This window comes from Python bivittatus, unplaced genomic scaffold, assembly GCF_059951505.1.
Source record: "Python bivittatus isolate LINGU-HERP-01145 unplaced genomic scaffold, Pbiv_v1 ctg000570_np1212, whole genome shotgun sequence".
Lineage (NCBI taxonomy): Eukaryota > Metazoa > Chordata > Lepidosauria > Squamata > Pythonidae > Python > Python bivittatus.
In genome coordinates, this window is record NW_028277097.1 from 11457959 (window position 1) to 11472261 (window position 14303).

Here is a 14303-nt window from a genome sequence, read left to right on the forward strand (position 1 = left end):
GTAAAAACAAAACTACAGCTGCCATGACTTTCTGTTTTTCTATTTTTCATGTTTTTCATGACTTTCTTCTTTTCTAGATGCCTTTGATGAAAAGGTTTGCGCCCTCAGTTTCTTCTGCAGCAATGCTAGAATGAATACAAGGTCCTTCCTGTTGTCCTTAAAACAGATGTATAAAAACCTCTCAGACGAATAGGAGGTGACTGAAAGGCTGTAATTCTTCACAACGCTTCAGGAAGTATTTTTAACTAGGCTTCTGAATTTGATTTATATTACTTTTTTGTTTTTCTATGTCTGCTTGAGCACCATTGCTTGCTCGTATTTTAGATTCAGCTCAAGAATTTCAAACAAAAGCCATGAATAGTTTAGATGCAATATATGGTCTCTTCCAGGGTTTCAAGTTATCTTGGTGAAACTGCCAAAAGCTATATATTGTTAAAATTGAACAGGCTCGCCATAAACAATATCCAGCGTATCGTGTACACTCACCCCTTGGGTTTTCTTCTCTCCTACCATCTCCGTCCAAAGCTAGATTTGAGGGGCAAAATCTTCTATGGGAAGGAAGCCTTTTCAAGCCCAGGACATTATACTCATTACCAGAAAGAAGATGAATGTGGAATTATACTTAAGCAATGACATTGTTCTTGGGAGACATTAGTGTAATGAGCCATTTCATGGAGACAGTACAGTACAGTAAACGATTGGGAAAGCCACCAGATATGAACTTGTTCTGCCTGATTACCTTAACTTCTGCACATCGTGCTAAGGCATACTGTATCATGGTTCGTTCACTTCTGACCTGTAGGAGTGTGCAAGGCGGGTCCAACTCACTCCCTGAAGTGCTTCGCTCTAATGCTTCCGTTATCCAGAAGAGGCTTCTCCCCAGGCTGTGGCATTTGCTGGAGACTTTAACTTGAGGGAACCCATTTGTAAAATGCTCTTTAAAGCAGAGGGTCTTCATTCCTTTTGGAAGCAGCTTTTACGAAGTGCTTCCATTGGGGCATCAAAGAGAAGCAACCTTCTGAAGTTTTTTTAAAGCCCCAGCAGCTTAGCAGGTCATGTGAATTCATTGTGGCTTGGAAATCATGGTTTTTGGCTTAGCGTGTGTAGCTGTGGCTTATTCATCGAACCATGTTAAGCAACTCACACACTTGTGCAGTATTCGGACCACAGAGATCAGGGCGGTAGATATCAGCAACAGCAGCAATTCAAACTCCAGGGTTCATTCTAAGGCTGAGAAGTAGGTACGTTTAGGGCAGACGAAATAAACTGCAATCGGTAATCTGTTTTCATGCGGTCGTAAAACAGATGGATCCAGAATCAGAAAAGGAACAGGGGAAAAACAAAACAACACCCCAATAGTTCAGATCCTTTTAGGCGTCCTCATCTTATATCAATATCTCCCACTGGAGGCTTCGAACTTCTTCCCCGTATTTTGCACACCTCCGTTTTAGACCCCCCCCCCCCCCGCCATTGGGATCCTGTTAAATCGGTGCAGGGCGCGAAAGAGCGTGGGAGAAATAATAATATGCGCCTCGGAGCCTCCTCAGCAGCCCCAAACGAGTAAGTTTCCCCCCGCGCCCCAACGCGCAAGCGCGCTCCTGCGGGTTCACTGGCTCGCCAGGTGCGGGCGGGCGCCCGCGGTGGCTTTTCGCACCTGTTCTCGCGGCCCCGGCGCGCGCGCCTCCTGCGGCCGCTCTCCACGGGGCTGGAGCCGCTCTCTCGAGGCGAGGCGAGGCGAGGGGCGGCGCACCCCGGCCGTGGCTCTACCTGAGAGTCACGTGGGCGCTTCCTGGCAAGGGGATGGGCTTTCGCTTGTCAGAGGTGCCGGGGTGGGGCGTGGAGGGAGGTGTGCGCTGCTTCCTCTTCTCCCGGAGTGTCCAAACTGGACCCGTCTCCGCTCGCCTCGCCTCTTCCCGCCTCCTGGGTCTCCTCGCGGAGGAGGAAAACATCTTGCCTCGTGTGGAGAGGAGAGGAGAGGAAAGAAGGAGGAGGAGGAGGAGGAGGAGGAGGAGGAGGAGAAGAGGAAACTTGGGAAACTTGTTCCTCAACTCCTCCGGCTGGGCAGCCGCTTGTGGCCGGGGGAGAGCGAGGGAGCATGAAAGGCAACTGAGCGACGGCAGCCGAGGGGGGTTCCGCCTGGAGGCGCAGGGGGTAAGCGAAGGAAAGGGGAGCGCTCGGGGGAAGGAAAGGTGCTGCGGATCGGGTGGCGAAAGGGTGGGGACCTTCGGGAGCACGGCTTTCCCAGGCTTTGTTCTCGCCTGACAGTCTCTACAGCCCGAGCGCCCCGTTTCTCCCGATGGATCTGTCGCCAGAGGGGACTGCAAGTCCCCCCTTCCCCGCCGGGATGGGCCGTGAGTGGGATGAAGGTTGTAACTGGAACATCTGGAGGGCGCCAGGTTGGCGAGGGTGGTCGGCAACAAGAGGCATATCAGATACTGACTTGAGCTGTAGCTGGGTGTCGCCCCCCTTCTCCCCCCCACCAACGCTCCCTTCTCAGATCCCGGGACCCTCAGCCTTGGTATGAATAATGTTTGGGTCATCTGTTCCTGTTGCCTGGATTTGTGCAGGCAAAATTGTGTCCCTTGCGTCTATTTCTGCCGGCCAGTTGAACATGTGATAGAACTTGTAGCTTGGCCTTGAACTAGTATCTTTGTGCTAAGTGCAGATAAGTTTGTGTGTATGCGGAATAAACCAAACTACATTCTGGCTCTGATTTACTCCCCCCCCCTCCTTTAATATTTAATCTAGTTATCAACCTGTTTTCTTGAGTCTGTGACTCAAATTGCAATTGCCAAATATGTTTTTTCCCCTTCTATAATTTCTCAAATGGATATTTTCTCTCTTTGGGCTTCATGACGTTTAAGGCTGCTGTTTCCTTATTCCTGTCATTAGGCGGATTGATAGCTAATAGGCTGACATAGCCCTTTAGCACCTGGTGCCAATGGGCTCCTGATGGCTGAGGATCTCTGTGCTTCTGAACAAGATAACTCTTGGTATTTGCTGAAGGAGACATGATACCCACCCCAGTTAAAGATGGGGCAGAAACTGTTACTGCAATTAGGGAACTGTCCTTTGCCCTTTTAAAAGCAAGAGGCAGAAGGAGAAAAAGTTGACAAATAGCTGAAGGTGTAAAGAATGTTGGGATAGATGATCTTGTCAGAATCTTGTCACACCACTTGATCTTTGCTTGAATGTGTGTCAGTAGAACAATTTACACACTCAAGTATCCTGTGCTTCTCCACTGCTCAAAGAAATTGGGAATGAGCAAGAATATTATCCCTTTTTTCTAATCCAGCACTTCAACAAGGATCTGAATATCTTGAGGAGGTCATCTAATCTCATGATAATTTGCATGTCTTTCATTTGCTTTTTCGTGAGCAAAAGTTTTATTTATTTTATTATCTCAAATTATATGGCCACCCATCTCAAATTCATGACGCTGGGCAGCTAACACAATTAAAAACAGCATTAAAAAAATGTAAGACAATAAAAACCACAACACACATATAATCCACAGCTGTGGTAAAAACAGAACCATCACCAAGTCAATATAACTGTTGCAAGGGCTCTGCCATTCATCCGGATCCCTAGACCCAGTGACAAAACTAAGTCTTTAGGGCCTTGTGAAAGGCTGACGGGATTGGGGACAATCCAGTCTCTGGGGGAATTATGTTTTTCCAAGGGGATTTGTTATTGTTCAGATGAATTAACTGTACAAATACATTATCCATTGCTTTTGAGTTTTTCCACAACATTTAGGCTGAGTTCACATGACACAGTATGGTTGCTTAGTCTGAGGTTCATTCAGTATAATATATGACCCTAGTTGGTGTAGTTGTGACTCAGTGGGCTAAATTCAATTAGATGAACATAATAGTATGACTTAGCTAACAGTGGGTTAGCGTATTGGGCAAACACAATCTTTTTTTATATTTTTTTAATTAAAAGATTTTATATATATAATAAACACATTCACAGAAAAAATATAGTAAATATGGGAAAGAAAAAAGAAAAGAAAGGAAAAGAGGAGACAAAAAAGGAAATAAGAAAAAGAAAAGAACAGAAAACCTAGATAGATAGATAGATAGATAGATAGATAGATAGATAGATAGATAGATAGATGTGGCTTCTGATCTTCCTCTCAGTAGTTATACATACAATTCTAATCAAACCTCTCTCTCTAAGATTACATCATAATTTCCTTCTTTCTATAACCTATTCTTTCTAATCCTCAAAACCATAAGTCACAAAATAATTTTCTTTTTTATGCAAAATGTCCATAAGGGGTTTCCAGTTTTTGATGAATGTCAATAATGACCTTTCTCTAACCAAAGAAGTCAGCTTGGCCATCTCAGCAAGTTCTGTCAATTTCACCAACCATCCCTCCATGGTGGGTAACGCCGAATCTTTCCATCTTTGTGCATATGGTAATCTTGCCACAGTAATCATATACAGAAATAATCTTCCATGACTCTTTTCTAACTCTGTACCCATCAGTCCTAAAAGGAAAAGTTCTGGCTTCAATTGAATATTAATTTTCAAAATCCTCTGTATCAATGTGTATATTTGAATCCAATTTTTTTTAGCTTTTTTACATGTCCACCAAGCTTGATAGAATGTCCCTTCATGTTGTTCACATTTTCAACATATATTTGGAATGCCTTTATACATTCTAGATAACTTTTCTGGTGTCATGTACCAACGATACATCATTTTATAAAAATTATCTTTAAGATCACAACATAATGTAACTTTCAACCCTTTTGACCACATATTTTCCCATTGATCCATCTGTAATTTTGTAATCAAAATTCTTAGCCTACTTTATCATACATTCTTTAACCTGTTCTTCCATTTCAAATTTCAACATGTTTATCATTGGTACACAATTGCACTTCAAATTCTGTCTTATTTGCTCCATACCATAAATCTTTTTATCCATTTTAAATCTTCCTGATAACTGTAAATGGGAAAACCAGAGACAATTATATCCTCTTGCCATTAGTTGCTTTCTTGATTTAATTTTATATTCCCCTTGGTGATTCTCCAGTAATTCCTGGTATGTTAACCATTTGTCTTTGCCTGTTGTTTCTCTTCTGTAAAATGCTTCTTGTGCTGAGATCCATAAAGGTATTTTCGGGCACAGCCTGGGTTTATATCTATTCCATATTCTCAATATGGCATGTCTAATAAAATGATTTTTAAAATCCACATTACCTTTAACTTTATCATACCATAAATGCCCATGCTGTCCAAACCTCAGGTTGTACGCTTCTAATTCTAAAAGTCTTTTGTTTCTCAGCAACACCCACTCTTCCATCCAAATCAAACAAGCTGCAAAATACAATTTCAAATCCAGTAAACCCAATCTCCCTCTTTCCTTTGCAACTTATAAAACGTGATTCATTCGTGATTTTTCCCCTTGCCATACACATTCACATATATCTTTTTTGGTTTGAAGATTGAGAAAAAAGCTAAAGTACTTGGGTATTATTATGACAAATATGAATTGTATGTTATTTCAAAATAATTATGTTAGGACATGGAACAAAATTAAGAAAGACATGTTAAGATGGGAGAAATTAAAATTGTCACTGTTGGCGAGAATTTCTGTGATGAAAAATGAATGTTTTGCCTAGAATGATGTTTTGTTTCAGACAATACCTGTTTTGACAACTGGTGGACCATTTAAACAAGGGCAGACACAGTCTTTTTAATACAGTACAGTTAGAAATTTCAAGGATGACAAAACTTTGTTCCAGATGCTTAGAGTCTTTAAGGGATACTACTTAAAGGGAAAAAAAAACTTTTGCTGATCATTCCACACTTTTAAAACATTCTCCTCTGGAATGTTCGCTATGCATAAATCTTGCTGTTATTAGGCACCCAATGAAACATATTCTAACTGCCCCCACCCCCGTACTTTGTTTAATGACTTTATGCATGAATTGAGGTTTTTGTTATTGCTGGCTTCATTAGCTTAGCTTTTTCTATCTTTATTACATTCAGTGTATTTTTTTTTTAATTTTGTGAGTGGAAGTCATAGAAAAGTGGCCTTAGAAACTTTCTAAGAAGCATATTTTTAGAAAACATTTTTACTTTACTGCTGTACTCTAAAAAAGTGAATTCCAAATTCAAGATCATAGCTATAATATTAAATTTTATTCAGATTCAATTATTTTGCCACTATCACTTTTACAGAAAAATAGCAGTAGTTATGTACAAAATTTGCATCAGTAGACTAGAGTGGACCCTTAAGTTTTCAGAAGTACCCCCCAAATGGCAGCAACTTCGTGGGGAAAACAAAAATTAAGGCCCTATAGAATGCTGTCTGACTAAATTTTGCAAAGAAAAACAAGGTGAGGAAACATGGGTGGAGTTGCTGAAAACTTGAACAGGAGCACTCTACACTGCAAATTTTTGCTGCAGGGCTGTTCTTGTGTGTGTGGGGGTATATTCTAGGTTTTGCATTCACACACGTCGTACGGTTACTTGGGATTAAGCACAATTAAACAGAATGGTTTCCTTCATACTAAGCCATAATGTAATTGACTCGGTTTGCATACATCTGGCTAGCTTGTGTGGCTTTGTATTGTATGAACACAGCCAAAGATGTCTTATTCAGGAAACAGTGATTTATCCATAGCTGAATAATGAGAATTTAAGCTTTTATTACAGGACTAAAATAGCTGTTCAGGAAGATTGGTTTAGAAATCCTTTCCTGATGCGATGTTGCTTAGCTCAAGAGATATCTGTTGGTGATTCACCAGAACAGGAATTTAAACAAGTTGCAACTAGACTTGAAAAGTGAGGTTGGTCTGGAGATACCACTGTTTAGTCCAGAATTCAGTATGACCTTCAAATATGTGCATTATTTACCCAGAGATTCAGATTTTTCCATGTCAGACATGGCAAGTAAATATAAACTTCTTTAGAAGTGAAAGGAGGTTATTTTCCATTAAACAATAGTATAGAAGTTGTTTGGGTAGGTGGAATTGTTCTTCCCCATGTCCCTGACTGTGTGGCTATTGCCCCTTGCTGCTAAAACTGTAGAAACTTCTTTAAGTTTTTTTTTTTCTTTAGGAAACGTTATTCAATAAACATACTGGGATTGGCACAATTCATGTTTTGTTTCCATAAGGAAGTATAGCTGGTAGCAGTGTTTTTTTTTTTTTTAAGTATCCAGATGCATTCCTGTACTTACCAAGCTAATTGATTTTAATTAAAGACTATATTGGATAACAAATCAGATCAGAATTTAACTACATCATGTCCATTTTTAGCATAATACAATTGCACTGAATTGAATAGCATTTTCTAAAATCAGGACATGCTTAGAGCCAGGTTGATTCCTTGGGAACCATATAGAAGTGGTTTGCCATTATCTTTAGGGTTTTTTTTCTCTTTTTCTATCTTGCGATTTCCTAGTGGTCTCCTGTCCCAATACTAACTAGCTCTGACTCTGCTCAGCAGTTTTCAAGATTAATAAGGCTTGCCTAGGTTCTGCCTCACGTGCTGTAACCTTTGGGTAGAACCTTTGGGTTCCAGAAGGTTTGCAGAGATCAGAAGAACATCAAAGAGTAAGAAGAATTCACCAAATAGTTCTGAATAGTTTGTACTGGATTTCCAGTCTGTTCTGCATTAGCTTTTTTGTGTTCACTGTCTCAGAACAGTAGTAGATTCTGCCTGTGTAACTAAAGGACATTGATATGAGTTTGTCCCTTGGCACATTGCCCTGTCTTAAAGAACATCAGTTTAGCGTGCAATTATTTCCTTTGTTGCAACAGGAACAAAACACAGTAGTGGAAGTACAGTATGGATGCTTCCCCTACACTCAAGCACTTATATTCAGCTTTATGTGAAAGCAACTGAAATCACAAATCCATACACCTTTAAGTATTTTGAATTACACAAGAGTTGTATTCTAAATAAAGAAATGCAAAGAATTAGATGGCAAATCTGACATGCTAAACAAATTACAATACATGAGAATTGTGTCCCAACTCATTCAGTTTACCCTGAACGTAAAATTGTGTTTGACCAGAAATCTGAGAAGTTTTGCCAACAATGGAAGTTAGATCTGCAATTCTTTTAAGTGACTCAAGACAATAAGACAGATTTTCTACCATAGAGAGAAGTTTGTTTTTGCAAAATAAACTGTTACAAACAAAAGGACAATAAATTACATGCAGGAGGAATAATCTGTTTACTAGGTCTGAAATAAATCAAATGATGCTCTTTAATTAGACCAGTTTCAGCTTATAAAATGTTGCAAATATATTGAATCAAAACTGTAACTTGAAAAAAGATAAATCACTACTTTGCGATTGATCTAATCAACTTGTATGTAACATGAGTAATAGGTATCTAGACTTTGATGGGTTTTATATACTGTATAGCTGTTGTGAGGTAAGCATGTGTATATATAATCACATAGTAGTAGACCAGGAAGTAATGCCCATTGCACAAGTTTTCTTTCATACACAGCCTTTTTTAAGTATGTAAATTAACACAGAATGTGATGGAACAAATAGTTCTTTGAAAGTTCAAATTTGGAAGATATGGATTGTGTAAATTGCATCATTTGGGGCATTGAATTGAACTGAACAGTTTCTACATGGAAGGAAATAAACATTTTCAAAACCTTTTAAAGAGGTGGGTTAGGAGGAATCATGACCCAGGAAAACCATGGGACCAGGGCTGTAAACAGCTTTACTCTGAAGAGTATGTTTTATTTAAGAGTATTTAATAGCAATAATCCCTTGTTTTACAAATTTGTTGACTTTTCCACTATATTTTGCTGCTCTCCTGGGTGAAATTAAAAGTGGCTATAAGAAATAAGATTTCCCCTATTGCAAAAGTAGGGAGCCACTGGCTCTACAGCTGTTGCAGAAGTCAGTTTCTACAATTTCTTGCCACATTGCCTGTGACTACAGTCCAGGAATAACTAAACAGATGTCTCTGAAAATTTAAGAATGGAATGAAAATGATGGTTTGCTCGTGTTTTTCATTTTTTTATCCTCAGTGACTAGTTCAAACATTGTGCTAATTGGCTGGAATCATAAATCACAGTAAGTCAAAAACAAATTAACTGCATTATATGTGAATTCAGGGAGTTGGTTTAACATTCTAATATAATGGTTTGCTCACCAAGGTTTATTGAACAAATCACCATGAATATGTTCACCCAACCCTCTGAGCCACAAACAAGCAAACCACTTAGCTTTAGTATAGTAAACTCAGAGTCTAATATTTAGAGATTTAATATATTTATGGTCACATTTAGCGTGCTGGCCAAACTCTGGTTTAGAGAGGTGAGAATGCCTCCTTTTCTTATCCCACACAGTCATGATCATGTGTAGGATAATGTGACTATAAATATATTAAGTCTCTGAATCTCTTGCTTCAGATTTCAGCCAACCACAGTTTAATGAAACTTCTAAACCCTAAAGGATTGGGTTTTTTTTTAAAAACTTCTCAGTGTTCAGATTGCACAGTGGTCTCCCATTCAAGTAGAAACAAGCCCCAACTCTGGTTAGCTTTTTGAAGATGAGCCGAGGTCACCCACTGTGATATAGCATGTGGTAGAGCAGTCACATTCACACATCACCATAGTCTGATGTATGTGAGCCCTGTTCTTACTTAAGCTATGGCTACATTGAACTGTGTTTAAGCCAAATTAACCTGATAGCCATCATTAGAGTCTTGTAGCAAATTTCAGAAGAACTGCTGATAGTGGAAGGTGAAATTATGGCAGTGAGATGAAAGAGGAGACAAATGTGACAGTATAGTTAAACTCTATTCAGGATGCATTGTAAAAAAAAAAACAAAAAAACCCTGGATTTGGAGTGGCAGTTTTTCCACATCAGAGCAGTAATTACTAATTAGTCATAGTTTATGCAATCTTAAACAATGAATGATGGCACATTCATGGACCTGTAACATCAGTCACTGGGGGGAAATGACATTTCTCATGTGCCGAAACATATGACATAAAAATATAGAAGCAAGGTAAGTAAGGAATGACTGATTCATGATTTGCTTTACTCTGATGCCTTAAGAGCAAGGTTATAATGGGAAGAAAATCCGGTAGAGTGAATTTGTACAATTGGCCACCTTTATTATAAGATCCATATACAAAATAGAATTTCAGCCAAGTAGAATCTATCCAATAATTCTGATAGGGAATCAAAACCTGTTTGACCATTTTTGGTGATCAAGGTGACTTCTAAGATTGAGAGACTCTTTCGATTTGAAAATGATCGCTTCCAAGGCTTTATATTTCAGCTTCTTCTGAAAACGTAGAAGTTGCATTTGGCTTCAATTATTTGTATGTCTGTGGGGTATCCTAGTAAACAAAGTTGGTTATATTAATTTGTGTGCATTGTTTGATCTTTCTCCAAAATGTAGCTGAACCTTGTGGCACTTTTAATGGCAAAAAATATATAATTTCTAATCCAGTTTCAGCAGTCTTTTCAATTCTCTGTGCAGAGATTTGTCATCTCTACCCAAAGATGTATTACTTGGAGTTAATATAATGTTTTCTGGATACTCAAAGAACTTCATATGCACTGAAAAAAAAACCTTACAAGAGTTGGTCAAGCAGACCAATATTATCATCTTTGCAAACAGAAAATTATACATGACATTTAAATGGGCTTAGAAGATTCTTGACAGACTCACACCAGCCATTGTTAAACAATATTCTTTTCTTACTCTGCAGATTGTAGAGATTATGTTGTTTGTTATTCTTTGGGTTCTAGCAGCGATAAAGAAGTAGAACTGATCACAGAGATCCAAAAATCCAAAGGAATCTGGTAGCACCTTTTCCAAGTAACAAATTTCAATAAATGACATTAGCTTTTGTGAGCTCACTTAGATGCAGTGAGTGATGTGTGTGAAGTGAGCTGTAGATCACGAAAACTCATACCTTTTAATAAAATGTATTAGTCATAAAAGGTGCTATTAAACTCCTTTGGATTTTTAGCTACTATAGACTAACATGGCTCTCTTTCTACAATGTCTTCATAGATATCCAATAACTTTTAGAAGATTTAGTGGCTTGTTTGAACATTTCTTTTCCAGTTGCTGCCAGACTTCGTTCATTTCTTAAATTGTTTTCTTCATTATTGTCCCCTGGGCAGTCTTCTACCAATATTCTGGTCCCAAAGCTTGTATTGCGTGGTGGAGAGTTAGATCAGCTTGGCCTCTTTTTCTTTCCAGCACAACTGAATGATATAAAGAGACTCAGACTCTACCTGTCCATCAGCAGACTAACTCTAGAAAAAACCTGGTGTGGTGGGAGAAGCCCACAAAAGAAAGATCAAGTTTAAAAGGGCTGGATTTGACTAGGGCAGTGTTCTCAACCTTGGCCACTTGAAGATGTGTGGACTTCAATGCTGGCTGAGGAATTCTGGGAGTTGAAGTCCACACATTTTCAAGTGGCCAAGGTTGAGAAACACTGGGCTAGGGGCTTCAGAGAAGAAAAATCCAGAGAATTTTCCCCAATAAATTCCGATGGAGAGGCAGGTGGCAAGAGCTCAGGATGTTGACAACTCTTCCATTCTAGGTTCCCCCTTCCTTCTTCTCCTGGTCATGTGATCCAAAGTGGACCTGCTATTAAGGGGTTGGAAAGAATTCCAGAAGCTCTGCTCTGCATACCTTCCCTACCTTGTTTAATCTGGGATTTCTGGTGCCGCCTGAGCTATTTGTGAGGCAGCAATAGACGTGAGTTTGAAGGCTATATTATTAGGGTTGCCTGTGTATTTAACTTAAAAGCCCTCTCCAGCCATCCTGAGTTTATCTTTTGGGATGACTTTTAAGTTAAATCTTTTTTATTGTAGGTTTTAAAAAGCAACAAAATAATTCTGGGAATGGTAATGCAACATCCACAGATGAAAGGGAATAATGTATCCACACTGCTTTGTTCTGTAGTTCAGACTATTGTAGAGACTATCCTTTAAAAAAAACCAATCCCTGAAATCTATGAAAGTTGAAATGGACTCCTAAACCTTTGTTTCAGTGTAAGTCCTTGGTAAGCATTATACCATCAACCAGTTCTTACAGTATGACATTGTTTCTTAATTCCCATATATTGCATTAAATCAAGTTTCTGAATGCTGTGGTATAATCTTATATTTTTGGATGCTAAAAATTAGGAGGGAGAGAGAATGTGATATCACAAGAACCCATGTGTAAATATTGAAAATTCAGACTTCATCTCTCTCAAGATTTGAGCTTTATTATTTTAATCTAATTTGGGCATTCTGGGAATGTAATCTAGGGGTGTCGTAAGTACTTTGGTGCCTTGGTTGTGTATTGCCAGCTCTTGTGGTTTAGCCATAGTTTGCTTAACTGCAGCTTGCTGAATCAAAACACTTGGTTGGCTAAGCCAAATTCAAATAAATCACATTATGATGTGATGATGAACTTAGCACATGATTCTCCCATCACTCCAGCTATATTCTTTAACTGAAATTTCTACTTGCACATTGTATGCACTACTCCTGAGTAATATTCTTAGCAACATTATTTAAAGTTTTTTTGTTTATTTTACTTCTGTGCATAAAGTAGATTCTTGCTATACTATGTAATGCAAGAAATCATCCTATAACAATGCTGTCTTCAATCCTGCAAAATGTTCTCCAAAATGGATGATTTTCTGTGAAGACATGTGAAGTTCAAAATGCTAAGTGTTTCACTTCCTTTATACCGAATAGTTTTTAAATGTTAGTTTGTGCATGCTTACAGTCCTGTTTTCTTTGTCCATCTTCCTACATCATAGCATTTTTAGAATGTATCTGATTTAACATAAAAATGAGATAAGATATATTGTTATCAGCTCAGTCATGTTAGTACCATCCAAGAAATGTTGTTAGACGAACCGTGTTTGTACGTGATTTATTAGCTTACAGTTCTTTAACAGTTTTCAATTCATTTACAGGTTCTTTGAATATAATGTGATGTGAGTTCAACTTGGATCTGGTTTATGAGAATATGTTTGAATTATTTTGAATATACATTGCCCAGGAATTTATTTATATCTACCATGGGGCCTAGAAGACTTTCACTTTTAACTCACAGTGAAAGTCTTTATCACAAGTTAGTCTTTGTTGGCACGTGTACTTATTTCAAAAAGAAAGCACTCCTCTAACATGATGTTGAGAGCCAGTTTGGTGTAGTGGTTAAGGCACCAGGCTAGAAACTAGAAGAAGGCCAGCTGGGTGACCTTGGGCCAGTTACTTTCTCTCAGCCCTAGGAAGGAGGCAATGGCAAACCAGTTCTGAAGAACCTTGCCAAGAAAACTCAGGAACTTGTCCAGGCAGTCTCCAAGAATTGGACACAATTAAACAAATTAAAGACAAAACATGATGGTAAAGTTTATTAAGGGACATTGCCAAGAAAGACCAAATTGAACCAATAACGTCTACAAAGATAATAGACTATGAAGAGGTAGTGTAAAGATTACATAAATACCTGCATTTACATATAATATTAACACATTTAACAATGGTTTAACCATTGTTTAACTAAGCCATAATAGATAGGTTTATGTACCATGCTAAGCCATAACTACAATGGTTTACAAACCACAATGGCTTACATAACATGCTAAGTGAAAAACAAAGACTATATATTGACTGTGTATGCATGACGCACTGAATCACAAATTAGTTAATTATATTTTAGCCTAGCATTGAGAGAATGCAGTGTTGGCTAAAATATTGTGTGAATTCAGGTAGTCATGTTAATTCTACTGCATAAGCTATCATTAACCATAGGTGGAAACACAGCTCACATGGGTTTGGTAAAGTGTGACAAGTCAGTCAGTGACTTTTCCTGAGACATGCTTGTGAACAAGATTAGTTTGTGCTGGTTCAGTCTTGAATGATTTATAGCATAGTGTATTTTCATTCATCTCAAATCCTGTCCTAGAAGTGACGTTGAGTTTAACAGTATTTTCTGTTTGGTTATAAAAGTCTTGGGTGGGCTTTCTGTATATGAGGTTAAAGACATGTGTTCATTTATTTGCCTTCTGCAGTCTTTACAAGTAAAGAATCTTAGACATCAGTTTGTCAAACCCTGGTTTACTCATGGAAAGTTTGTACCTGTTCAGATATGAAAAAGAGGTGAAAACATTCTGATTTGTACCGGGGGAGACTTTGTTAATTACACTGATTTCATTTTGCTCTAGGGAAAAAAATTCTCCATTTACCATAAAGTACTTCTAGGAACATTCAGTTGAGTTAAGCAAAAAGCCATAATCACCTATATGAGAAATCTAAAGTGATATTGTGGTTTCA

The 14303-nt window shown here is 38.5% G+C and overlaps 1 protein-coding gene across 1 annotated transcript in view; it reads left to right on the forward strand.

Moving 5' to 3' along the window:
• Positions 1-1859: 1859 nt before the first annotated feature.
• ATP8B1 (ATPase phospholipid transporting 8B1) overlaps positions 1860-14303 on the forward strand; it is a 78736-nt gene continuing 66292 nt past the window's right edge. The window contains exon 1 of the mRNA XM_088152639.1: positions 1860-2151. The gene's annotated coding sequence lies outside the window, so the exon portion shown is untranslated. The remainder of the gene's footprint in view (positions 2152-14303) is intronic.